The sequence below is a fragment of the Ceratotherium simum genome, chromosome X (assembly GCF_057802395.1).
Source record: "Ceratotherium simum simum isolate JZ-2026a chromosome X, ASM5780239v1, whole genome shotgun sequence".
Taxonomy (NCBI): Eukaryota; Metazoa; Chordata; class Mammalia; order Perissodactyla; family Rhinocerotidae; genus Ceratotherium; species Ceratotherium simum.
Genome location: NC_141940.1, coordinates 3,423,703 through 3,450,705, shown reverse-complemented (window position 1 = coordinate 3,450,705; position 27,003 = coordinate 3,423,703). Strand labels below are relative to the sequence as shown.

At 39.3% G+C, this 27,003-nt stretch overlaps 1 protein-coding gene and 1 pseudogene across 9 annotated transcripts in view; both read right to left on the bottom strand.

Moving 5' to 3' along the window:
• The window catches only part of GABRA3 (gamma-aminobutyric acid type A receptor subunit alpha3), a 253,136-nt gene that overhangs the window by 39,155 nt on the left and 186,978 nt on the right, over positions 1 to 27,003 (bottom strand). The gene's annotated exons all lie outside the window — the stretch shown is intronic.
• LOC147911705 (U6 spliceosomal RNA) lies at positions 25,644 to 25,744 on the bottom strand (annotated as a pseudogene).

Genomic DNA, 27,003 nt, shown 5'->3' with positions numbered 1-27,003 from the left:
TGGAGCTGAGTTCCTGTTCACCAGCAATGGCATGCTTCTAAGTATAACAGGATTTTGTTTGTTTAGATTCACTGAGATCCAAGTTTTTATGAACACAGGGGATAAATTAAATGAACTAGGTAGTCTCTCAAAGCAGCATTCAGTATTCAGATTTTTAGATTAGATCTGAATCCCATCTTACCACATTTAGAAAAGCAAATGTAACTTATCTGCCCTAGCTGAGCTCCTTAGCTACCTGACCCCCACAATGAAGTCTAGAAACACAGGGTCCTGACTCATTCACTCTTGATAGCAGTTTAATTATTTCTGAAATAATTCTCCTCAGCAGGCTATTGTGTGAGTTAACCAATTTAAAGACTGCACTGGAGAGGAGAGATAGGTAGAAAGGATATTTTTACCCTGATAATGAACAAGCACAAAAGATGGCTCTGCTGCTCACAGTAACTGCTATAGCTTTGTTGAAGGAGATGGCTCCTGGAGAATGCGTACACACACACACACCCACCCAGACGCCCACACAGAGCAACTGGCCAGAAAAAAAAATACAGACCCAGCCCCAATGGCCTAGTGGTTAAAGTTTGGCGCACTCTGCTTCAGTGGCCTGGGTTCGATTCCTGGTCACAGAACCACACCACTCATCTGTCAGTAGCCATGCTGTGGTAGCAGTTCACATAGAAGAACTAGAAGGACTGACAACTACGATATATAACTATGTACTGGGGCTTTGGAGAGGAGAAAAAAAAGAGAGAAGAAGATTGGCAACAGATGTTAGCTCAGAGCGAATCTTGCCCAGGGGGAAAAAAAAATACAAAGGTAGTTGAGGACATCAGAAACCTCAGAGGTCAAGTCTGAAGAGCTCATGCTTTCTTAACAGGCACTACATGTGAGAGAGACTGTGCATGGATTGCTCAATGGAAATCTGGATGGGGTATAATTTACCATGCCCACATACTCATTCCCCTGCATTAGTCTGTCTAAATAATGTATTCTAAGATTTCCCCTCTGATTTATTTCAAAGTTTTTGAGCCTCAACTTTCCTTGGCCTAGATAATAGCCCCCTATGTAGAAATGGCACCCACACAGCAATAATTCAGAGTTCTTTGTAGCATAGCTCTGATGAACTATTTCTAGCTAACCTGTATACCTCCTGGTTATATTGGATTCGATCCCTGCCATCCTCTTGGAGTTCTAGGTGGCCAACTGGCCAGCATCTCCAATCCTGGCTAATTGTTAAACCTGATGAATGTGTGATACCTCACAAATGATCAGAGCAGCAATACTAGATATTGTTCAAAGCAAGCTGACTAAAGGAAATATGCTCACATGTGTATTAGCAAGAACCCTAGGCTGGAAGGCAGAAACCAAGTGTATTCTCTTCAGCAAATACTTACCCACCTCTTATTTTCAGTTTCCCCATCTAAATAGTAAGAGGTTGCAACCAGAGGGCAAGTGTTCTTGCAGTAACTAATCCCTTGGATATTTACAAAATTTCCCATGATTCTTGGACAAAAGCTCAATTCTCAAGTCAGCCTGCAACATCCCACCAATCTAACCTTTATTCTTAAGGCATAAAGAGGAATTCAAGACTCAAAGAATCTGACACAAGAGAAATGTATTTCACTGAGAAACCTGCTCCTTGTGTTGGATACTTAAAAAATTCCATGAGGGTTTAATAAAGAAAATTGTGTTCCTTCTCTCCACTTATATTAGTATTTCCAAGATATTGCCTCTTATGAGTGACGCCAAGGGGAAATTACTTTATGTCTACCCAGCAATCCTGGGGACATGGCAAATAAGACCACGACAAATAGATTATCAAAGCAAGATGCAAAAGGTACTGATTTCTGATTAGGAGCATAATTGATTTATAATAACTTTCCTGTCTTCCTTCCCATACACTTCTTGCCCATCCCACCTAAGCACAGAGCAGAGAGTAGAAAGCAGATGTTGGTGTGGACAGGGTATCTCACAAGCTGAATTATGCTGTACGCTTTTCATTGGTTCTTAAACAAACCCTAATGCTCTTTGACCTCCTATGCCCTACTGTCTTCCTTTCTTGCCTTCTTTCCACCTTGCTACAACTTTCAAGACCCATTCGAGCTTTTTCTGCAGCAGAAAGCACCCTGACTGTACTCAGGCTAATATACTCATCACCACAATCTATGCCGTAAACATATCCATCCCCTCCAAAAGTTTCCTCTCACCTGCTTTTTATTATTATCATTATTATTTTGTGTGACAAGAACACTTAACATAAGATCTACCCACTTAACAAATTTTTAAGTACATATTACGATATTGTTAATTGGCAAAGGATCTGAATAGACACTACTCCAAAGAAGACATACAAATGGCCATAGGTATATGAAAAGGTGCTTAACATCACTAATCAACAGGGAAATGCAGATCGAAACCACAATGAGATATTACCTTTCACCTGTTAGGATGGCTATTATCAAAAAACACAAAAGATAACAAGTGTCGGCAACGATGTGGAGAAAAGGGAACCCTTGTGCACCGTTGGTGTGAATGTAAATTGGTGCAGCCACCGTGGAAAACAGTATGAAGGTTCCTCAAAAAATTAAAAATAGAACTACTGTAGGATCCAGCAATCCCACTTCTGGACATATATTTCCAAAGAAATTGAAATCCAGATCTCAAAGAGATATCTGCACTACCACGTTCATTGCAGCACTATTCACAATAGCCAAGACCTGGAAGCAACCTGTGTCCATAGATAGATGAATGGATAAGAAGATGTATATACAGATCATCATGGTGGCATAAGAGGATCCCTTTGTCTCTCCCCTTCAATCTACAGCAAGTAAAATATCCATAATCCAACAAAGGCTACATTGCCCAACATACCAGAATGCCAGAGAGAGCCATACATCAGTACATACAAAGTGAGTGGATTGGAGCACATAGAGGAGGCTAAATTGGGGAACAGCAGAGGCGGTACCCAGGACCCTGGACCCCCGGCCATGGCAGCTGAGCGAGCCACCCCCAGCTTCAGAGAACCTGGTAGGCAGCAACAGAGGTGTGTGTGTGACTTTTTCCTCTGACTAAGAGGGAAGTTTATAGCAATACGGGCCTATGTCAAGAAACAAAAACAATTTCAAATAAACAATCTAACATTATACATAAAGGAACTAGAATAAAGAAGAGCAAATGAAGCCCAAAGTCAGTAGAAGGAAGGAAATAAGAAAAATCCAAGTGGAAATAATTCAAATAGAGACTAAAAAGACAATAGAAAAGATCAATGAAATTAAGAACTGGTTCTTTGAAAAGATAACCAAAATTGACAAACCTTTGGCTAGACTCACTAAGAAAAAAAGAGAGAAGGCTCAAATAAATAAAATCAGAAACAAAAGAGGAGAAACTACAATGGATACCACAGAAATACAAAGGATTATAAGAGAATACTGTGGAAACCTATATGCCAACAAATTGTATAAGCTAGAAAAAAGGGATAAATTCTTCGAATCATACAAGCTTCCAAAACTGAATCAAGAAAAAAATAGATAATCTGAATAGATGAATTACTAATAAGAGGATTGAAACAGTAATCAAAAACCTCCCCAAAACCAAAAGTCCAGGACCAGACAGCTTCTCTGGTGACTTCTACCAAACATTCAAAGATTTAACATCTATCCTCTACAAACTCTTTCAAAAACATCAAAAATGGGCCGGCCCTGTGGCGTAGCAGTTAAATGCGTGTGCTCCACTGCTGGTGGCCCCGGTTCGGATCTTGGGCAGGCACCGATGCACAGCTTGTCAGGCCATGCTGTGGTGGCGTCCCACATAAAGTGGAGGAAGATGGGCACAGATGTTAGCGCAGGGCCAGTCTTCCTCAGCAAAAAGACGAGGATTGGCATAGATGTTAGCTCAGGGCCAATCTTCCTCACAAAAAAAAAAGCAAAGAGAAGGGGATGCTTTCTAACTCATCTTATGAGGCCAACATTACGCTGATACCAAAACCAGACAAGGACAACACAAGAAAAGAAAATTATGGCCAATATTGCTGATGAACATAGATGCAAAAATACTCAACACAATAATAGCAAATGGAATACAACAATACATTGAAAGGATCAAACACCACAATCAAGTCAGATTTATTCCAGGGATGCAAGGATGGTTCAAAATCTGTAAATCAATTGTGATACACCACATTAACAAAATAAAGAATAAAAATCACATGACTATCTCAATAGATGCAGAGAAAGCATTTGACAAGATTTAGCACCCATTTATCATAAAACTCTCAATAACATGGGTATAGAGGAAAGTATCTCAACATAAGAAATGTCATATATGACAAACTCCATAGCCAACATCATACTCAATGGTGAAAAACTGAAAGCTATTCCTCTAAGAACAGGAACAAGACAAGGATGTCCACTCTTGCCACTCTCACTCAACATAGTATTGGAATTCCTAACCAGAGCAATTAGGCAAGAAAAAGAAATAAAAGATATCTGAATTGGAAAGGAAGATGTAAAACTGTCACTATATGTGGAGGACATGATTTTATATATAGAAAACCCTAAATAATCCACCAAAAAACTATTGGAAATGATTAATGAATACAGTAAAGTTGCAGGGTGCAAAATCAATATACAAAAATCAGTTGCATTTCTATACACTAACAATGAAGTGGCAGAAAGAGAAATCAAGAATACAATATCATTTGCAATTGCAAAAAAAACAATAAAATACCTAAGAATAAATTTACCCAAGGAGGTTAAAGACCTGTACACTGAAAACTATAAGGCATTGCTGAAAGAAATCAAAGAAGACACAAAGAAATGGAAAGATATTCTGTGCTCAAGGATTGGAAGAATTTGCATTTTTTGTGTGTGTGTGAGGAAAATCAGCCCTGAGCTAACGTCTGCCAATCCTCTTCTTTTTGCTGAGGAAGACATGCCCTGGGCTAACATCCATGCCCATCTTCCTCCACTTTACATGGGATGCCGCCACAGCATGGCTTGACAAGTGGTGCGTCAGTGCGCGTCCGGGATCCGAACTGGCAAACCCCGGGCTGCCACAGCGGAGCGCACACACTTAACCACTTGCACCACCGGGCTGGCCCTGAATTCACACTGCTAAAATGTACATATTACCTAAAGCAATGTACAGATTCAATGTAATCCTTATTAAAATCCCAATAACATTTTCAACAGAAATAGAACAAAGAATCCGAAAGTTTATATGGAACAACAAAAGACCCAATAGCCAAAGCAATCTTGAGAAAAAAGAACAAAGCTGAAAATGTCACACTCTGATTTCAAAGTATACTAAAAAGCTATAGTAATCAAAACAGCATGGTACCAGCAGAAAAACAGATGCACAGATCAACGGAACAGAATTGAGAGCCCAGAAATAAGCCCATACATTATGGACAGCTAGTTTTTGACAAGGGAGCCAAGAACATACAATGGAGAAAGGAAAGCCTCTTCAATAAATGGTGCTGGGAAAACTGGACAACCACATGCAAAAGAATGAAAGTAGACCATTATCTTACACATACACAAAAATTAACTCAAAATGGATTAAAGACTTGAATGTAAGATCTGAAACCATATAACTCCTAGAAGAAAACATGGGCAGTATGCTCTTTGTTATTGGTCTTAGCAATATCTTTTTGGATATGTCTCCTCAGGCAAGAGAAACAAAAGAAAAAATAAACAAATGGGACTACATCAAACTAAAAGCTTCTGTACAGCAAGGGAAACCAACAACAAAATGAAAAGACAACCTACCAATTAGGAGAAGATATTTGCAGATCATATATCCAACCAGGTGTTAATATCCAAAATATATAGAGAACTCATACAACTCAACAGCAAAAAATGAATAACCTGATCAAAAAATGGGCAGAGGATATGAACAGACATTTTTCCAAAGAAGATATACAGATGTCCAACAGGCACATGAAAAGATGTTCAACATCATTAATTACTAGGGAAATGCAAATCAAAACTACAATGAGATTTCACCTTACATACATCAGAATGGCTATAATTAACAAGACAAAAAATAACAAATGTTGGAGAGGATGTGGAGAAAACGGAACCCTCATACACTCTTGGTGGGAACGTGAACTGGTGCAGCCACTATGGAAAACTATATGGAGACTTCTCAAAAAATTAAAAAGAGAAATACCATACAATCCAGCTATCCCATTACTGTGTATTTATCCAAAGAACATAAAATCAACAATTCAAAGAGATTTATGCATCCCTATATTCAATGCAGCTTTATTCACAATAGCCAAGATGTGGAAGCAACCCAAGTGCCCACATACTGATGAATGGATAAAGAAGATGTGGTGTATATAGATACAATGGAAAACTACTCAGCCATAAAAAGGACAAAATTGTGCTATTTGCAACATGGACGTACCTTGAGGGTATTATGCTAAGTGAAATAAGTCAAACAGAGAAAGACAAATACTATATGATTTCACTCATATGTGGAAGATTACAAAACAACAACAACAAACACATAGATACAGAGAACAGATTGGTGCTTACCAGAGGGGAAAGAGGTGGAGGGAGGGAGAAAAGGGTAAAGGGGGATATTTGTATGGCGACAGATGGCAACTAGACTTTTGGTGGTGGACACGATGTAGTGTATACAGAAGTCAAAATATAATGACGTACACCTGAAATCTATATAATGTTATAAACCAGTGTTACCTCAATAAAAAAATAAAATGTATATACACACAATGGAATATTATTCAGCCTTAAAAAGACGGAAATCCTGCCATTTGCAACAACATGGATGAACCTGAGAGACATTATGCTAAGTGAAAAAAGCCAGACAGAGAAAGACAAATACTGTATGGCCTCACTTATGTGTGGACTCTAAAATAGTCAAACTCGTAGAAGCAGAGGGTAGAATGGTGGTTGCCAGGAGCTGGGTCGGGGGGAAATGGGGAGGTATTAGTGAAATGGTACTAAGTTTCAGTTATGCAAGATGAGTAAGTTCTCAAGATCTACTGTACAGCAAATAGTCTTTAGTGGGCTTTTCAAAAAAGATCAGAGACCCCCCTCAAAATGTGACATTCAGATCTTAGGAACTCAGTCCCAGTCCAGGGTTTGGCCTGCTTTGATTCCTATGCAAAGACCAGACAGGAAGTAAGAGGCAATCCAGGAAATCCCCTTCTTTGGGGGTGAAAGATAAAGATGGGACTATATATGGGAAGGAGGCCCTTTTCAGCCCTGTGTGCACCGACACGCACACGCACAGACCCCTCTCATTCATTGCCCTCATTTCACTGTGCTTTGCAGCACCCTCGCTCCCTCGTCACCCTACCCTTTATGGCTCAACAGTTGGTTTTTATTTCACCACAGTAATAAGTTTTATTACTGCCATGGCCCCCAACTGGCGTCTGTTTTTACCCTTTGCCCTTATATTCTCTACACAACAGCCTTCAAGTGTTTCCTCATCTTATACAGAGAAAAAGCCAAAGTCCCTGCCATGGCTTACAGGGTCTTGCATGATCTTGTCTTCTGTTCCTCTCTGGCTTATCTCCTACTACGCTCTCTCTTGCTCACTCTCGTCTAGCCACACTGGCTTCCTTGCTGCTCTTTCAATATGCCAGGCTCTCTTACATCATGGTCTTTGCACTCACTATGCTCTTGTACCTCTTTCAAGTCTTTGCTTAATTATTATCTTCTAAACGAGGCCTACTCTGATCTCTACTCAGTTTACTATACACACTATGCTTAGTAAGCATTACCATGCATTTTCTCTTCCCAGAGTACCTAACACATAACGTGCCATATAATTTATTTCTTCTATTTATCAATTTTTTTTCTCTCCTTACTATAAGGTTATGAATTTTTGTCTTGTTTTCTCTTTGATGCGTGCCAGGATCCTAGTCACATTGTAGGTGTTCAATATATATCCATTGAGTGAAGGAATTAATAAATTAGTTTTCTTTCCTAAAAACAAGTATTTCTATGGGGCCCTTGCAGAGAGGTGGTGCAGGTTGTGCAAGACAGGGTTCAAATATTCCTAGGGTTCCAGGAAAAATAGCATCTTAACATGATTTCTTTTTATTTATTTATTTATTTTTTAATTTTTTGTTTATTGCTGTAACATTGGTTTATAACATTGTAAAAATTTCGGGTGTACATCATTATACTTCTATTTCTGCATAGATTACATCATGTTCACCACCAAAATACTAATTACTTAACATGATTTCTTAATAACATAATATCTCAACCTATTCTCTTCAATGGGCATATAGTATCTTTCCCAGAATTTCAGAGCTGGAAGAGCCTCACAGAAATCAATTTTTATCCCTTCATATATTTTACATATGATAAAACAGAAGGGAAGGAAATTGCCCAAATCGCCCAACAAGTCTGGGACAGAGCTGACTAAAAATTTCCTGACTCACTGGTGTTCAACAAATATTTTTTGATCACCTACTATGTGCCAGGTATTATAAAAGCAATGTAAGTACATCAGCAAACATACCAAGATTGTTGCCCTCTTGGAGCCTACATTTGAGTAGAGGAAAGACAAAAAATAAACAAGATAAGTAAATTATATAGTATATGAAAAGGTAATATGCCCCAGGAAGAATAATAAGATGTAAGTATAAAGCATTGAGGAGGGATTGCAATTTTCAAAAGGGTGTTCTAGGAATACCTCACTGAGTAGGTGACATCTGAACAATGACCTGAAGGAAATGAGGTTGAGCCTTGTGGACACCTGGAAAAAGCACATTCAAAGTAGAGGGAATAGCAAATGCAAAGGTCCTGAGGTAGAAATGTGCCCAGTGTGTTCAAGGAATAGCAACTAGGCCGCTATAGCTATAGTGGAGAGACCAAGGGGTAAGATTAATAGATGAGTTCAAAGGGAAAACTATGGGGAACGGACTAGATGGTGTAAGTATTGCATGATTTTGAGTAGAATGGTGATTTAATTTGACCAACATTTTAGGATTATTCTGACAGCTGTGTGAAGAATAAATTGAAGGAGGGTAAGGGCAAAAGCAGGGGGATGGAATCCAACACCCATTCATGATCCAAAGCTCTCAAAAGACTAGGAATAGAAGGCAACCTTCTCAACTGATAAAGGGCATTTACGAAAAATGTACATCTAGCGTCAAACTTAATGATGAAAGACTATTTCCCCTTACGATCATGAACAAGACAAGGATGTCTACTCTCTCTTATTCAACATTGTCCTAGAGATTTTAAACAGTGTAAAAAGGAAAGCAATGGAGAGTGACTTATAATGAGTATGCAGTTTCTTTTTTGGAGTGACTAAAATGTTCTGAAATTAGATATTGTTGATGGCTGCACAAATCTGTGAATATACAAAAAAACATTTAGATGTACACTTTAAAAGGGTGAATTATGTGGCAGGAAGAACTTAAAGACGTAAAGAATGGAAAGCCAGAAACAAAACTGTCTTTAATTGCAAATGACACGTTCAGATATTCCATGTTCATAGATTAGAAGTCCTAATATCCTTAAGATTCTCTCTGAATTGATCTACAGAGTCAATACACTCCTTATCAAAATCTCAGAAGCTTCTCTTTTTGTAAAGATGACAAGCTGATCCTAAAAATTATATGGGAACACAAAGGATCTAGAATAGTCAAAACATCTTTCAAAAGAGAAAAAGAAAAAAATCATGAGTGCTTTCACTTCCCAATTACAAAACATACCATAAGGCTACACTAATCAATACAATGTGGGTTTTGTCTAAAGATAGACAATATAGATCAAAGGAAAAGAATAGAAAGTCCAGAATTAAACTTTCACATTTATAGTCAGTTGATTTTTGACCAAGGTGCCAAGCCAATTCAGTAGAAAAAGGAGAGAGCTTTTTCAATAATGGTGCTGGGAGAATTCGATATCTACATGCAAAAAGAAAAATGAACTTTACCTCACATCATAAGCAAAAATCAACTCCAATGGATCACAGACCAAAATTTAAGAGCTAAAACTTCTAAAGGAAATCAAAAGAGAAAATCTTTGTGACCTCGAGTCAGGCAAATATTTCTTAGATAAGACACCAAAAGCATGAGTCATAAAATTTAAAAAATATATGATAAATTGGACTTCATCAAAATGTAAACATTTGCTCTCCAAAAGACAACATTAAGAACATAAAAAGACAGCCATAAAGTGGGTGAATGTATTTGTGAATCATATATTGATAAATAACTTGTATCAAGAGTATATAAATAACTTACAACTAGAAAATGAGCAAAATATTTAAATATACATTTAATAAAAAGATATTCTGTTGACTAATAAGCACGTGGAAAGATATTGAAGAGGCAGAGTCAAGATGTCGGCATAAGCAGACTCGGAACTCACCTCCTCCCGTGGACACAGCCAATTTACAACTACTCGTGGAAAAATTAGCCCTGAGACAGAACTGAAAACTGGATGAGAGGAACTCCTGCAACAACGGACAATCCTAACTGAGGTGGAAGAGGCAGAGACTCCCTTCTGGAGAGGAAAAATGCTGCCTTCACAAGCTGCCAGCTTTACGGCCGCCTGGAGCAGCTCACAGGTACGCAGCCTCCCTGGAGGCACGGGGCCCTGAGCCGGGGAGGGCCCCCGCTGTGGGCATTTTGTGGACCCAGCACAATCGAGACCAGCGGCATGATATCTGACTTTGCCTGCTACTAAAACACTGGGGAGTACCCCCAGGAAACCTGGTTCACAAAGAAACTAAAACTGGCTCTTAAAGGGCCCGTGCGCAAACTCACCCGTTTCAGAAAGCATCCTAAAATCACCAGAAAGAAAGGTGCACAGTGCTGTGGTGAAAAGACACTCACCTAATAGGCCCTGAGTGCATCTCGGTGAGGGGTGAGACCTCTCCAGGGACTGGGACATTGGCGGCGGCCATTGTTGTGCCCTGGTGTGGGCGAGCTGACACAGACACCATTGGAGTTCTCCCTGAGGCCTGCTAGCCCAGGGTCTGAACCACCCGCTAGAGCACCGATTTAATCCAGCTCAGCCAGGGCAGGTAGCCCACCCTAGAGACTGGCCCCACCCAACAACAAGCCCTCAGGCAACTTGTGGGCCTGCATAGATTGGTGACTGGATTCTCTGCAGCCTGGCAACTGAGCCGAATTGAGCGGGGCAGGGTGTGCACAAGGAGCGGGTGGAGAGTGTGGGTCGGTGGCAGAGTGTGTGGGGCTCCCGCCATGGAGAGACTGGGTCCGCTTGTGGAGGTCGGGGTGCTCACACGGGGCAGGACTGTGTTGACTGTGTGTGTGGACCTGTGGGCAGCAGGGTTTGTCAGCTTCAGAAGACTTGTGCTTCTCAAAGACCCACATAGGAGGTTTGCCCCACCTTCCAAAGCCTGAAACTATTGGGTGCTCCTGTGCCTGAGGCCAGCCCCACCCAGCTGCAATCCTCAGAGAGCTGACAAGAGACATAAAGGCTGGAGGCTTACAGCAATTGTAAGGCCCTGAGCCTAACAACCTGCCACGCTGGGGCCTACACACATAAAAGAAATACTGCAACACAAATGTGGTATTAGAACTTACAGCCAACTGTGCTGGGGCTCCCCACAGCTGATAAAGACACTGAAGGGCCCACAACAACTACAAGCAGCTGAGCATTACAACAGCTGGCCACAAGCATAACTCAGCCTCCCTGGGCGCATACAGGGAGAGCAAACAGGCCACAACAGAAGGACACACGTAGCCCACACAGGGGTCACCCGTGGAACATTGAGAACTGAGGGAAGCACACTGGAAGCCTCCTAAGGCATCACTTACATAAGGTCACCTATCCAAGAGCAGGAGACATAGCTGACCTACCTAGTACGTAGACACAAGCACAGGGAAAGAGGCAAAATGAGGAGGAAAATAATACATTCCAAGTAAGGGAACAGGACAAAACCCCAAAAAAGGAACTAAGTGAAACAGAAATGAGCAACCTACACAACAGAGAGTTCAAACTAAGAGTGTTAAGGATGCTCACTGATCTGGGGAGAAGAATAGATGAACTCAGTGAGAATGTCAACAAAGAAATGGAAGATATAAAAAAGAACCAATCAGAAATGAAGAATACAATACTGGAAATGAAAAATTCATTAGAGGGACTCAAAAGCAGAGTAGAGGATACAGAAGAACGGATCTGTGAGCTGGACGAAAGACTAGAAGAAATTACCCAAGGTGAACAGGTAAAAGAGAAAAGAATTAAAAAAAGTGAGGACAGTCTAAGGGACCTCTGGGACAACATCAAGCACACTAACATCCGTGTTATAGGTGTCCCGGAAGGAGAAGAGCGAGACAAGGGGGCAGAGAATCTATTTCAAGAAATAATAGATGAAAACTTCCCTAACCTAAGGAAGGAAACAGACATCCAGGTACAGGAAGCACAGAGAGCCCCAAACAAGATAAACCCAAAGAGGCCCACACCAAGACACATCATAATCAAAATGTCCAGAATTAAAGATAAAGAGAGAATCCTAAAAGCCGCAAGAGAATGTCAAGTTACATACAAAGGAAACCCCATAAGGCTATCAGCTGACTTTTCAGCAGAAACCTTACAGGCTAGAAAAGAATGGCATGATCTATTTAAAGTGCTAAAAGGAAAAAACTTACAGCCAAGAATACTCTACCCAGCAAGGTTATCATTCAAAATGGAAGGAGAGATCAAAATTTTCCCAGATAAGCAAAAATTAAAGGAGTTTGTCACCAAGAAACCAGTGCTACAAGAAATGTTAAAGGGACTGATTTAAGGGGAAAAGAGAAGACCACAAATAGGAAAAATTATCTATTTCCATGATTAGAATGTAATGGATACAAATACACAAAAAAGAGGTTAGATATGATATCAAAAACATAAAAGGAGGGAGGAGGGGAGTTAAGAGTACAGCTTTCAGACAGAGGTCAAACTAAAGTGACCATCAATTCTGTATAGAAGAAGAAAGGAACAGAGAAGGACTACTAAAACAATGAGAAAAAAAAAAGTTAAAAAATGGCAGTAAGTACATACTTATCAATAGCTACTTTAAACGTCAATGGACTAAATGCTCCAATTAAAAGGCATAGGGTGGCTGACTGGATAAAAAAACAAGACCCATATATATGCTGCATACAAGAGACACACTTCAGACCTCAATACACTCACAAACTGAAAGTGAAGGGATGGAAAAAAATACTCCACGCAAATGGCAATGAAAAGAAAGCTGGGGTAGCAGTACTCATATCAGACAAAATAGACTTTAAAACAAAAACTGTAAAAAGAGACAAAGAAGGGCATTACATAATGATCAAGGGAACAATCCAACAAGAGGATATAACACTTGTAAATATCTACGCACCCAATGTAGGTGCACCTAAATATATAAAGCAATTATTAACAGACATAAAAACAGAAATAGACAGTAACACAATAATAGTAGGGGACTTTAACACTCCACTTACACCAACGGATAGATCATCCAAATAGAAGATCAATAAGGAAACATTGGCCTTAAACGACACACTACAACAGATGGACCTAGTAGATATATACAGAGCATTCCATCCAAAAACCGAAGAATACACGTTCTTTTCAAATGCACATGTAACATTCTCCAGGATTGATCACATATTAGGCCACAAAACAAGTCTCCATAAATTTAAGAAGATTGAAATAATACCAAGCATCTTTTCTGACCACAACGGTATGAAACTAGAAATCAACTATAGGAAGAAAATCAGAAAAGCCACAAATACGTGGAGATTAAACAAAATGCTACTGAACAACGACTGGGTTAACGAAGAAATCAAAGAAGAAATCAAAAAATACCTGGAGACAAATGAAAATGAAAATACGACATGCCAGAATTTATGGGATACAGCAAAAGCGGTTCTAAGAGGGAAGTTTATAGCGATACAGGCCTATCTCAACAAACAAGAAAAATCTCAAATAAACAATCTAACAATGCACCTAAAGGAACTGGAAAAAGACGAACAAACCAAGCCCAAAATCAGTAGAAGAAGGGAAATAATAAAAATCAGAGCAGAAATAAATGAAATAGAGACTAAAAAAACAATACAAAAAATTAATAAAACCAAGAGCTGGTTCTTTGAAAAGATCAACAAAATTGAAAAATCTTTAGCTAGACTCACCAAGAAAAAAAGAGAGAAGGCACAAATAAGTAAAATCAGAAATGAAAGAGGAGAGGTTACAACAGACACCTCAGAAATACAAAAGATTATAAGAGAATACTATGAAAAGCTATATGCCAACCAATTCGACAATCTGGAAGAAATGCAAAAATTCTTAGAATCATACAACCTTCCAAAACTGGATCAAGAAGAAGTAGAAAATTTGAATAGAGCAATCACCAGTAAGGAGATCGAAACAGTAATCACAAACCTCCCCAAAAATAAAAGTCCAGGACCAGACGGCTTCCCTGGTGAATTCTAAAAAACATTCAAAGAAGACTTAATACCTATCCTTCTCAAACTCTTCCAAAAAATTGAGGAGGGGGGGAAGCCCCCTAACTCATTCTACAAAGCTGACATTCCCTGATACCAAAACCAGACAAGGACAACACAAAAAAATAAATTACAGGCCAATATCAGTGATGAACATCGATGCAAAAATCCTCAACAAAATACTAGCAAATCGCATACAAGAATACGTTAAAAAGATTATACACCATGATCAAGTGGGATTTATTCCAGGGATGCAGGCATGGTTTAACATTCGCAAATCAATCAACGTAATACACCACATTAATACAATGAAGAATAAAAATCACATGATCATCTCAATAAATGCAGAGAAAGCATTTGACAAGATCCAGCATCCATTTATGATAAAAACTCTGAATAAAATGGGTATAGAAGGAAAGTATCTCAACAGAATAAAGACCATATATGAGAAGCCCACAGCTAATATCATCCTCAATGGTGAAAAACTGAAAGCCATCCCTCTAAGAACAGGAACCAGACACGGATGCACACTGTCACCACTCCTATTTAACATAGTACTGGAAGTCCTAGCCAGAGCAATCAGGCAAGAGAAAGAAATAAAAGGGATCCAAATTGGAAAGGAAGAAGTGAAACTGTCACTATTTGCAGATAACATGATTTTATATATAGAAAACCCTAAAGAATCCACCAGAAAACTTTTGAAGTAATAAACGAATATGGTTAAGTTGCAGGATACAAAATCAACATACACAAATCAGTTGCATTTCTGTACACTAACAACGAAGTAGCAGAAAGAGAAATTAAGAATACCATCCCATTTACAATTGCAACAAAAAGAATAAAATACCTAGGAAGAAACTTAACCAAAGAGGTGAAAAATCTGTACACCGAAAACTATAAAACATTTCTGAAAGAAATTGAAGAAGACACAAAGAAATGGAAAGATATTCCGTGCTCTTGGATTGGAAGAATTAACATAGTTAAGATGCCCATACTTCCTAAAGCCATCTATAGATTCAATGCAATCCCTATCAAAGTTCCAACAACATTTTTCACAGAAATAGAACAAAGAATCCTAAAATTTATATGGAACAACAAAAGACCCCGAATAGCTAAAGGAATCCTGAGAAAAAAAGAACAAAGCTGGAGGTATCACACTCCCTGATTTCAAAATATACTACAAAGCTATAGTAACCAAAACAGCATGGTACTGGCACAAAAACAGACACACAGATCAATGGAATAGAATCGAAAGCCCAGAAATAAACCCACACATCTATGGACAGCTAATCTTTGACAAAGGAGCCAAGAAGATACAATGGGGAAAAGAAAGTCTCTTCAGCAAATGGTGTTGGGAAAACTGGATAGCCATATGCAAAAAAATGAAAGTAGACCCTTACCTTACACCATACACAAAAATTAACTCCAAATGGATTAACGACTTGAATGTAAGACCTGAAACTGTGAAACTTCTAGAAGAAAACATAGGCAGTACACTCTTCGACATCGGTCTTAGCAACATCTTTTCAAACACCACATCTGACCAGGCAAGAGAAACAATAGAAAAAATAAACAAATGGGACTACATCAAACTAAAAAGCTTCTGCACAGCAAAGGAAACCAGCAACAAAACGAAAAGACAACCTAACAATTGGGAGAAGATATTTGCAAACCATACTTCTGATAAGGGCTTAATCTCCAAAATATATAAAGAACTCATTCATCTCAACAACAAAAAAACTCCCAACCCAATTAAAAAATGGGCAAAAGACCTGAACAGACACTTCTGCAAAGAAGATATACAGATGGCCAACAGACACGTGAAAAGATGTTCAAAATCACTAACTATCAGGGAAATGCAAATCAAAACTACAACCAGATATCACCTCATGCCCGTCAGAATGGCTATAATTAACAAGACAGGAAACAACATGCGGTGGAGAGGATGTGGAGAGAAGGGAACTCGCATACACTGCTGGTGGGAGTTCAAACTGGTGCAGCCACTATGGAAAACAGTATGGAGATTCCTCAAAAAATCAAGGATAGAACTACCATATGATCCAGCTATTCCAATGTTGGGTATTTATCCAAAGGACTTGAAAACACCAATTTGTAAAGGTGCATGCACCCCTGTGTTCATTGCAGCATTATTCACAATAGCCAAGACTTGGAGGCAACCTAAGTGGCCATCAAGAGACGAATGGATAAAGAAGCCGTGGTATATATACACAATGGAATACTACTCAGCCATAAGAAACGATGAAATCCAGCCATTTGTGACAACATGGATGGACATTGAGGGTATAATGCAAAGTGAAATAAGTCAGAGGGAGAAGGTCAAATACCGTATGATTTCCTTCATTAAGTAGTAGATAATGACAACAATAAACAAACACATAGAGACAGAGTTTGGATTGGTGGTTACCAGAGGGGAAGGGGGGAGGGAGGAGGGTGAAAGGGATAATTCGGTACATGTGTGTGGTGATGGGTTGTAATTAGTATTTTGGTGGTGAACATGATGTAATCTATGCAGAAACAGAAGTACAATGATGTACACCTGAAATTTTTACAATGTCATAAACCAATGTTACTGCAATAAACAAAAAATTAAAAAAAAAAGATATTGAAAATCATTGGTCATCATAGAAATGCAAATTAAAAACATAATAAGGCACTGCTATGTGCACATAAAATAAAAAAGACTGATAATATCAAGTGTTGGCAAGAATTTAGAGAAAATGGAACCTCATAAATCACTGGTGGGAATGTATAATGCTAAAGCACACATTGGAAAACATTTTGGCAGTTTCTTAAAATGTTAAAGATAAACTTCCTATAAAACCCTGTGTTTTCACCCTAATTCTATATTACCCAAGAGAAATGAAAACGTTATGTCCACAGAAAGATCTGTTCCTAGCAGAATTATTTATGATAGCCAAAAGGTAGAAACAATCTAAATGTCCATCAAATGATGAATGAATAAAAATTGTAGCATATCCATACAATGGAATATTAGTCATCAATAAAAAGAATACACACAATAACACAGATGAATCTCAAATGCATTACGCTAAGTGAAAGTAGCCAGACACAAAAGGTTACATATTGTATGATTCCATTCACATTAAGTGTCCGGGAAAGGCAAATCTATAGACACGGGAAGTAGATTAGTGGTTTCCTGGGGCTGGGGTTGAGAATGAATGGTGACTGCCAACTTTTGGAGGAATTTTTGGAAGTAATGGAAATGTTCTAAATCTACATTGTGGTTATGGTTGCACAACACTGTAAATTTACTAAAAATCATGAATTGTACACTTAAAACAGATGAATTTTATTGTATATAAATGATACTTCAAAAAAAGCTCTTATAAAATTTAAAAAAGCAAGACAGGCATTACAGCATAGCCTTTTTCTGTGTGTGTGAGGAAGATCAGCCCTGACCTAACATCCATGCCAATCCTCCTCTTTTTGCTGAGGAAGACCGGCCCTGAGCTAACATCTATTGCCAATCCTCCTCCTTTTTTTTCCCTTTTTCTCCCCAAAGCCCCAGTAGATAGTTGTATGTTATAGTTGCACATCCTGCTAGTTGCTCTATGTGGGACTCCACCTCAGCATGGCCCGACAAGCGGTGCGTCAGTGCACGCCCGGGATCCGAACCCGGGCCGCCAGTATCGGAGCACGCGCACTTAACCGATAAGCCACAGGGCGGGCCCCCAGCATAGCTTTTAGAGCACGGATTTCAAAGCCAGACTACCAGATTTACAATCCAGTTGTACCTCTTAGTAGCTGTGTGGAAGTTATTTCAGTTCTCTGTGCCTTGTTAGTTTACATTTTATAGATGCGAATTACAGCTCTAAGACGGGGTGGTATTATGAAGGGAGTGACGGTAAATAGGGAAGACAAGAAGTCTAAGGACTGAGTTCCAGGGTACAATACCTGGGTTAATGTCTTTTCCTCTGAATCCCAACACACCAGTGATTCTCAATTTTCATCTTTTTCCTACAGTATGTACTACCCATGGGTAATATTGCTTTTACCTCGGGCAGAAGGTCCATATATCAAAATCTCAAAGTGGGAAGGGGGCATGAAATAAAGGGGTAAACAATAGACTGAATATGGTAGTTTGAAAATGTTTACTACAGTGATTATGCTATGCCATCTCACTGAGTTAATCCCTGCTGTTGACTTAAAGCCACTGAGTAAATAGTTTCTTTTCTACTCCTTTGGAATTGAGACAAATTAGTGACTTGGTGATTTGGTTTCTTTATCTCATCCTCATGGGAAATATCTAAGTACATTTTCAAAATGAGCACACATATCAGAGATTATTCTTACTATGCTATTTGCTGATTAATTTTCTATTTTATATCATTGATACAAAAGCCAGTATTTATTTTACACTTATTATATAGTGCTTTACATGTTTATGATTTTTTTGGTACATGTCTTGTCTCCTGAACTAGATTGAATACCACATGTAAGTCATCTGCTTTTAGAAGGAATTCACCCAATGCACTAACCTAATGAGGAAAAATTTCCAACTCATAAACTATTGCATCCATGTCCTTAGTGCCCAATTTGCCTTTGGCACAGGAAAAGTGATCCTTCTAGAAAATGAAGCTCTGGTCCTCATATCTTGATAATATTTCTCACTTTACTAAGCTACTTTCTCATTTCTTTACCCTTCTGCTACTGCAACATCTAGAACACGTTTCTTACCCAGGATACTGTGGAGCTATACACATAACATTTGTACACCTTAAAATATGCATGCCATATTATAAAAAGAATATGAATAAAAATGAATCACTTAGTTCTTAACAACTGCCCCACAAAAAAATCAAATTATTTCTAAATTTTTAAACATAGAATACCGATTTTTTAAAGTGGGAGCATAAAATAGGAAAACACTCTAGAGAAAAAAAAATTCCTGAACTAACTCCAGTACTTAAAGGTTAAATTTCTGTATTTTATTGAGTCTATGCACTCGTTATTCAGTGTGACTGTCAACACGTTGAGAGGAATGTAGGAAGTAGCACCTTAAACTTAGTAGGGGACAAGGGGTCTCTGGAGTTCAATATGAGCCCCACTGTAAGCAATATGTCACCTAGGCCTTCTAGAAGTGGAACAGTTTGCTCTACATTCTGACGAATGTTCTTTCTGGAAATCAAAGGGTAGAAAACACTACTTCAGGGGTGGTTGAGGTGCTAGGCAGGCTACTTCTATAAGCATGGAGTAAATGGCAGGATCTGGGATTTATGGTGAAGAAGAAAAGATACTAAATTGTTAATAGCCATTATCAGTAGAGGATGAGCCACTTGAAATATACCACCACCAAACACCGAAACAAAGCAGCACAAACTAATGTCACAAGAATGCCGGTTGTCTGCAGGCTTCCCATTAAATCCTCGAGCTATACACAAAAGGCTTCAGTATAATAGAAGGCCCTTGGGCTTGCTGATTGGAAGGCCACCACTTTACCCACTGCACTTAGCCTTTACAGAGCACATCTAAGTTTTAACAATTACCTCAGACTTGTAGCTCCAGCTTCATTTTCTGACATTCACACTTTCCCCTACTCTCCGGCAACCTGCTAATACTTGTGATTTCACCAAACAAAGGTCTCATGCTTCTGTGTCTTTGTACACATTGTTTTTTTTCTCCTGCCAGGAATACCCTTTCCTCTAGATATGTGCAACAAATTTCCTTCAAGTCCTTCCTCAAATATTACCTCTTCCATGATGCTTTGTATGTGCCCTACAGGCATAGTGAGTTCTCCAGCTCACAGAAATCCCAGAGCACTTTGGACAAATACTTTATTCCTTAGCACTGTTGAAATAACTTTTTAGGCCCAAGATGGATCTGCTCCTGCCTGGGGTGCCACGTCAACAAACCAAAACTTAGATAACTTTCGTGTCTCTGTAAATGCTCCACTTGACCAGAAACACAGTATATCCAATCAGCCAATTCCAAATGCCAAGCCAGCTCTGGGCCTTCTCACCCCAAACAAGGTTGACCATGTGGCCACAGCCAATCAAATATTTTCTATTTTTCTCTTCTTCATTCTTTGTTCTTTATCCTATAAAAGCTATCTGCCTTCTGCCCCATTTGCAGTTCTCCAAAAGGAGACTGTCCACTTCATGAAGTAAAATAAAGTTTATTTGTATCTCCTAAATTGTTTTCTTTAATCATTTTTTTAACAGCACATAAGATTATCAGTCTGTTCATGTGTCTGTCTTCTGCACAGAACTGTGAGCAACTTGAGAGAAGGGTCTCTATTTATCACTGTAATCCGATCCCTAGTATGGTAGTTGGCACATAGCAGATAGTCAATAAATGCTTCTTGATTTATTAAATATTTCTGTGAGCTAGGCAGAGCAGGTATTTTCAGCCCCGTTTCCTAGAAGAAGAAACTGAGGCCCGGAGAGGGGAAATGCTTTGTCCATAGTTACACTGCTGATCTAGGCCAGAGCTGGGACTCACACTCAGAGCTCCTAATTCCTACTCTAAAATTCATTTCACTACAACATGTGGTCTCCACTCTGTCTAGGGGTAGCATCTAAAATAGCTGGATTCTTTGGAACTAGAGGAACCCTTCCGGTGATCTGAAATCCCCCTTGTGTTAGAATGAGCTTTTTAACAGACTGTCTGCCTGGAGATCAGCTTCTTGCTTTTGAGAATAAAGGTAATTCTTGTTATTTCAAAGCCCTGACTTCCTCTTGCAGCTGGCAAAAAATGAAACAAATATGAGAAGACCTCTTGGGAATACATTCTTCCTTCCCTCCCTCCAGCTCAAATACCAATTTCCTTGTGATGCCCTCCCCTATCTGGGCCCATGCCTCCAAGTCATAATGAAACCTGTAATTTTTAGCTCATTGTACTTCATTGTCAGCTTTTTCTGAAACTTCCATTATGCCTTATAGTACAGTGAATAATGTGTCCTATCTTTCCTGCTAGGACATGAGCTCTTGGAGGGTAGGATTGATATCGCCACATGGAATGCACAGCATAATTTGTGATTGACTGAAGACTTGTACTATTACTTGCTTCTCACCTCATTTTAAGTGTTCTCAGAGCCCAAAATGAGCCACTCTATCTATCTCTTCTATGCTCTTACTTCTGTTCATTAGAGTAAGGCTCACAAAGTGTGGTTCTGTGAGTCAGGTGCTAGCTTAATGAATAAGGAACTACAGGTGGAATGCCCTAAAGCAAAAGCCATTACAAAAAAGGACTGTGTGAAACAAAGCTATCAATGCTTGGTTGATTTGATTACATTAAGTCCTATACAACTAACAATGTCACCCAAACGCTTTCCCTGGTTCCTGGCCATTTCAGAGGCAGTATCTATAATGAAGACTCAAGTGCAAGTTATTTACATCTAAAGTAGGAAGAGAAGGAAGAGAGGAGCTTTACTGTTAACATTTGGGAGGGGAGGGAGTCCTGGCACCATGCACAATTTATCCTTCAAATAATTTGTCTTTGGAACATCACAAGTACATAAGCAAAACTGACCCAATTGATACCCGCTCAAGACAAGGTTGACATAAGGGAAGCCATATTGTAGAAAAGAAGCCCTATTGTAACTTCGAATGACCTCTGACTAACCAACCCTGCTGGAGATGCACCCTCCAAGAGATCTAACTGCTCTGTAGATTTTACAACCCCTGTTTGTGCATGTACCTCCCAGCTGCAATAAGATGATAACTTCATTCTTTTGAGTTCCTTAGGAATGTGATGAGCCCCTAACAGAGAATCTATGCCGATAGCCATCATCAAGGAAAACTGAAAGATCTGGTGTGGCACTCCCAGTTTGTAACACTAGAAGGTCAACATTCCTAACCCTCTCCCCTATAACCCACAGGCCTATATAACTGCTGTGAGATTTTGTGCCCCCTTAAGATGGTTCTTTGAGACATTAGTCGGCCATCTTCCCCCTTGCTAGCAAGCTGTAATAAACTACCCTTTCTTTTCCACCATCTTGCCTCTTGATGATTGGCTTTTGTCTCATCGGAGCAGATCATGCCCTTTGTTGCGGTAACACAATCATATAATCAAAGAATAAAAGAAGGCAGGAAGGTCTGAATACGACAGTAAGCCTCTTTTAAATGGTTCAAAAAACATCACTTTCTTCTTGATGATGCAACATGGAGAAATGAGTGCTCATTTTCTTTCATTTTCAGCTAAATGTAGGACACTATTACTGTGTAGCCTAACACATAGAAGACACTTTGTGCAATGTATTCAATTTTACAAAATCCCCTTGTGTCAGAATTCTGAGTTTCAGACCTGCATTTCTTTTTTTTTTTTTTTTTTTTTTTTTTTGTGAGGAGATCAGCCCTGTGCTAACATCCGCCAATCCTCCTCTTTTTTTGCTGAGGAAGACGGCCCTGGGCTAACATCTGTGCCCATCTTCCTCCACTTTATATGGGACGCCGCCACAGCATGGCTTGCCAAGCAGTGCGTCGGTGCGCGCCCGGGATCCGAACCAGCGAACCCCGGGCCGCCGCAGCGGAGCGTGCGCACTTAACCGCTTGCGCCACCGGGCCAGCCCCAAGAGACCTGCATTTCTAACTGCAGCTTGTCATGTCCACCTCAGACTCATTATGCTTAAAATGGATATCCCCTACATTCCCTTCTTAGAGGAAGTGGTGGGATGTTGTGGGGGGAAAATAGTTTTCTTTAACATAAGAGTGATTTGGGTTTCTGTACCAGCTCTGCCATTTATTAGTGGTGTGACTTTGGCTCTATTGAAACTTCAGTTTAGTAATTATAAAAGTGGGGATATTAAAATAAAAACCTCAACAAACTGGACATGTACCAGGACATATGTCAAGCAATTCACATGGCTTATCATATTTACTCCCCGAAACAGCCTTATGAGGCAGATATTGTTATGATTCACCCCATTTTACACACGAAGGACCAGGAGTAGTCTTCCTGCAGAACCTACCTTCTTAGTCTGTCTTATTTGAACTATTACACGTTTTTGGTTTCAGCAACTTGTATTAACACAAGTGATCTGATCATGTGCTCACTTTTTAATAAACCAATAACGCTTCTCTGTAATGACAGAATAAATATATTCTGTATCACTTCCAGACTATTATCCCTCATCTGTTATGCAGAAATGTTTCCAAATAGGTATTCTATTTGGCTACATTTCCTACTACCTCTCCTTATTACTTCCATTTTCCAAAAGATTATTTACTCCTCCACATTCAATGGAAATGTTAACACTTGGATTATCATTTTTCCTAACCCTTAGCACTTCCATTATCCTAAGGGACTTCTTAACTTACAGGAAGCACTCACACAACATCCTGACCCCCACTAACTTCCAGTCAGGTACCAAGTACCGTCAATGCTACCCTTTGAACATATAGTACATCCATATACTTAAAAACTTTATTTAGTGGAAAAAGCAGTAGCTTGAAGTCAGGCAGATCTGCATTTGCCTAATAACTGAGTCACCTTGGGCAAGTCATTTTTTTTTTAATTTTTAAATTTTTTTTTGTGTGTCTGAGGAAGATCAGCCCTGAGCTAACATCTGACGCCAATCCTCCTGTTTTTGTCGAGGAAGATTGGCCCTGGGCTAACATCTGTGCCCATCTTCCTCTACTTTATATGGGATGCCACCACAGCATGGCTTGACAAGCGGTGCATCTTTGTGCGCCTGGGACCCAAACCTGCGAACCCTGGGCCACCACAGCAGAGCGTGCGCACTTAACCACTACGCCACTGGACCGACCCGCATTTTTATTTTTTAAGCTTCACTTCCTGGATCAGTTCAGTAGGGATAATAATACCTATATTGAATACCTTTTGTGAAGATTAGAGATGTTTTATGTAAAGTATCTGGCACATCATAGGTGTTCAATACCTAGTAGTTGTTATTAATATTATTATTAGAGTATTATAGCTCATATAACTAGGCACCTCACCGTCATCCTTGACTTCCTCCAACCTACCTTCCACAATGCCCCTAGAGTGAGCTACCTAAAATACAAATCTGTTTGTGTCATTTCCCTGCAATCAGCTTTTCAATGGATCCCTATCATTTTTATGCCAACATAGCTCATAAGCACCCCTCTCCACCCCAGGCCACTTCCCTGCACTTGATACTCTGTGGTCCAGTCACACTAAACTTTTAGTTTCTTTAATATATTATCACTACCTCCCCTGTATCCTTTTCCTGGCCTTCATACCTGCTGCACTCTTTCTCTGGAATATTTCCTCCCTATCTTGTACTCTAATTTACTTCTACACATCTTTTAAGTCTCAGGTAAAAAGTGATTTCTTTTGGAATTCACTGTGGGTATTCCCTGTAGACTCATTTCATTGTCCCTGCTAGATGCTCCCATGGCACTCTGTGCTTCCCCAATCGTAGCACTTATTCCACATTATAGTCACGGTTTGTTTAATTGTTTTCCCCACTAGAATGTAAGTTATGCGAGGGCAGAGACCACATCTATTTTTGCTTACCACTTTATGCCTACTGCCCAGAACACTGTTTGGGTCTCATTAAGCCCTCAAGAAATAAATTTGGAAGAATAAACAAATAAAAGCTCTAACAAAAGACATGAATTTTCTGATGCATGAGATGTCAATTCATGAATACCTGCCTTTGTGCATGCATTTCTTCTGCCTGGAATACCTTCCCATACCTCACCCTGTCCCTCAGCTGTTTGATAGTTACCTACACTTCCTTCAAGATTCAAGATACAGGATAAACACTGCCTCCTTTTTATACTTTTTCTTGATGCTTCCACATGGTTTTGGATGCTCTTTACCCTGTAATTCCATCACATTTTGCACCTCCCTCTATCCAAGGGCTTTTATATCATTGTCTGTCTATCTGTGCACATGTCTACCTTATCCAGTAGACTGTTAAGTCATTAAGAGCATCAGCTGTGTCTTATTTATCCCTGTAGGTCAGCACATATCCCAAAGCCTTAAACATAATAAGTACTCATAAATGTGTTGAACGAATGATTCAAGTCAATGGGATAAAATCTAGTTAAATTCAGTGAGTACTTGTCCTTCCTACTTAAATAATCAGTGGAACCTTTTTAATGTATTATATATTATGCAACATTTATATATAATAGGTATAAAGAACAATTCAATGAACATATTTACCCATATCTTCATCAATAAATAAGATGTCATTAATAGAAATGAAGCTCGCTATATATCCAGGTCTGAAAAAAATGGAAAATACTTCATAAACATGTGTATCATCCTGAGCTGGGCTCTGTTCATCTCTTCTGTATTGTTCCAATTTTAGTATGTGTGCTGCTGAAGCAAGCAGCAGGTAATGAGCTTTGGCCTGCATTTTTATGGTTGTTCTGAGGTCCCAAGATGAGGCAAGGCAAGGCTTAGTCCTAAACTGCCCTAGTTACATAGCCATGCAATCCTTGCTCAGATTTTTCTAAGAAGCTGTCCTTCTCTAGTTTTCCCCTGGAATCCAGACAAGATTTCTGAGGGTCAAAATAATAATAGGAATGCTGTAGAATAACACTTCCTGAAAAATTCTAAGTGTTCTTCAGACCTTATCCAATTTGCACTTTTCACGTGTTTGCAAGATAGGCAGGAGCTACATTATTATCAGAATGAGAAAGCAGAAAATTTGTGTCTTACAAAAGGCCACTAGATGAATAAATTGTAGGGCCATAAATAGAGCCAAGCTTTTACTTTCAGTTTTGAATCTAGGTCTCCCTTCAGACCCACCTCCCTAGGTCCAAGGTTAAGCATCTGCTGTGTAAGGGAACAAATGGCTTCATCATGCTTCTGAACTTCTGTACCCACTCTATACTGTACTTCAGAATAAGCATAAGGGCATTCCACAAAGACTGCTATCTTATCAAACTCTACTTTCTTGTCCAATTCAGACTAGAATGAAGGGCCCACTGGTCATCTTCTTCCCATTCATCCAACTCTATTTTCAGGTAACTAATCCTTTGGTCTGCTTCATCTTCTGCCCTCCTCAATCTACATCCTTTCTTCTTCATATTTCAACATTCCCATCCTCACCTCTCCATTCTTCTCTCTTTTCTACCCCTCCTCCAAAACTCAACCCACCCTCTATCCTTTTTTCCATTTATTATTCAGTTTCTCTGTTATCCTGTTCTCCTCATTCATTCTCTATTCTTTCTCCTCAACTATTCTCAGTTTCTATGTGTTCATTTCCTTTCCTGCCCGTCACTCTCTCTCTTCCCTCTAGCTTCTCTTCCATTTTCTTACTGCCTTTTACCTACCCACATTTCATCATCATTCTATCCATCCAAACACCTCATTCCATCCATCCTCTCTTCTGTTTACATCTACTCCATTCCATTCTTTCCACAATTGTGTACACACCCATCTCCTCTTTAAACTCTTCTCTCTTATGCACTTTATTACAAGTATATCTCTATTCTATCTATTCCTCCACTTATGCTGTATTCTCACCAAACTCTTTCATACATTATAACCATTCATATTTCTACTCTGTTTTATCCTCCCCACCTCCTTTTCAACATTTCTGTCTAATCTCATATTCTTTCATGCAGTGTGAGAAGACGTGT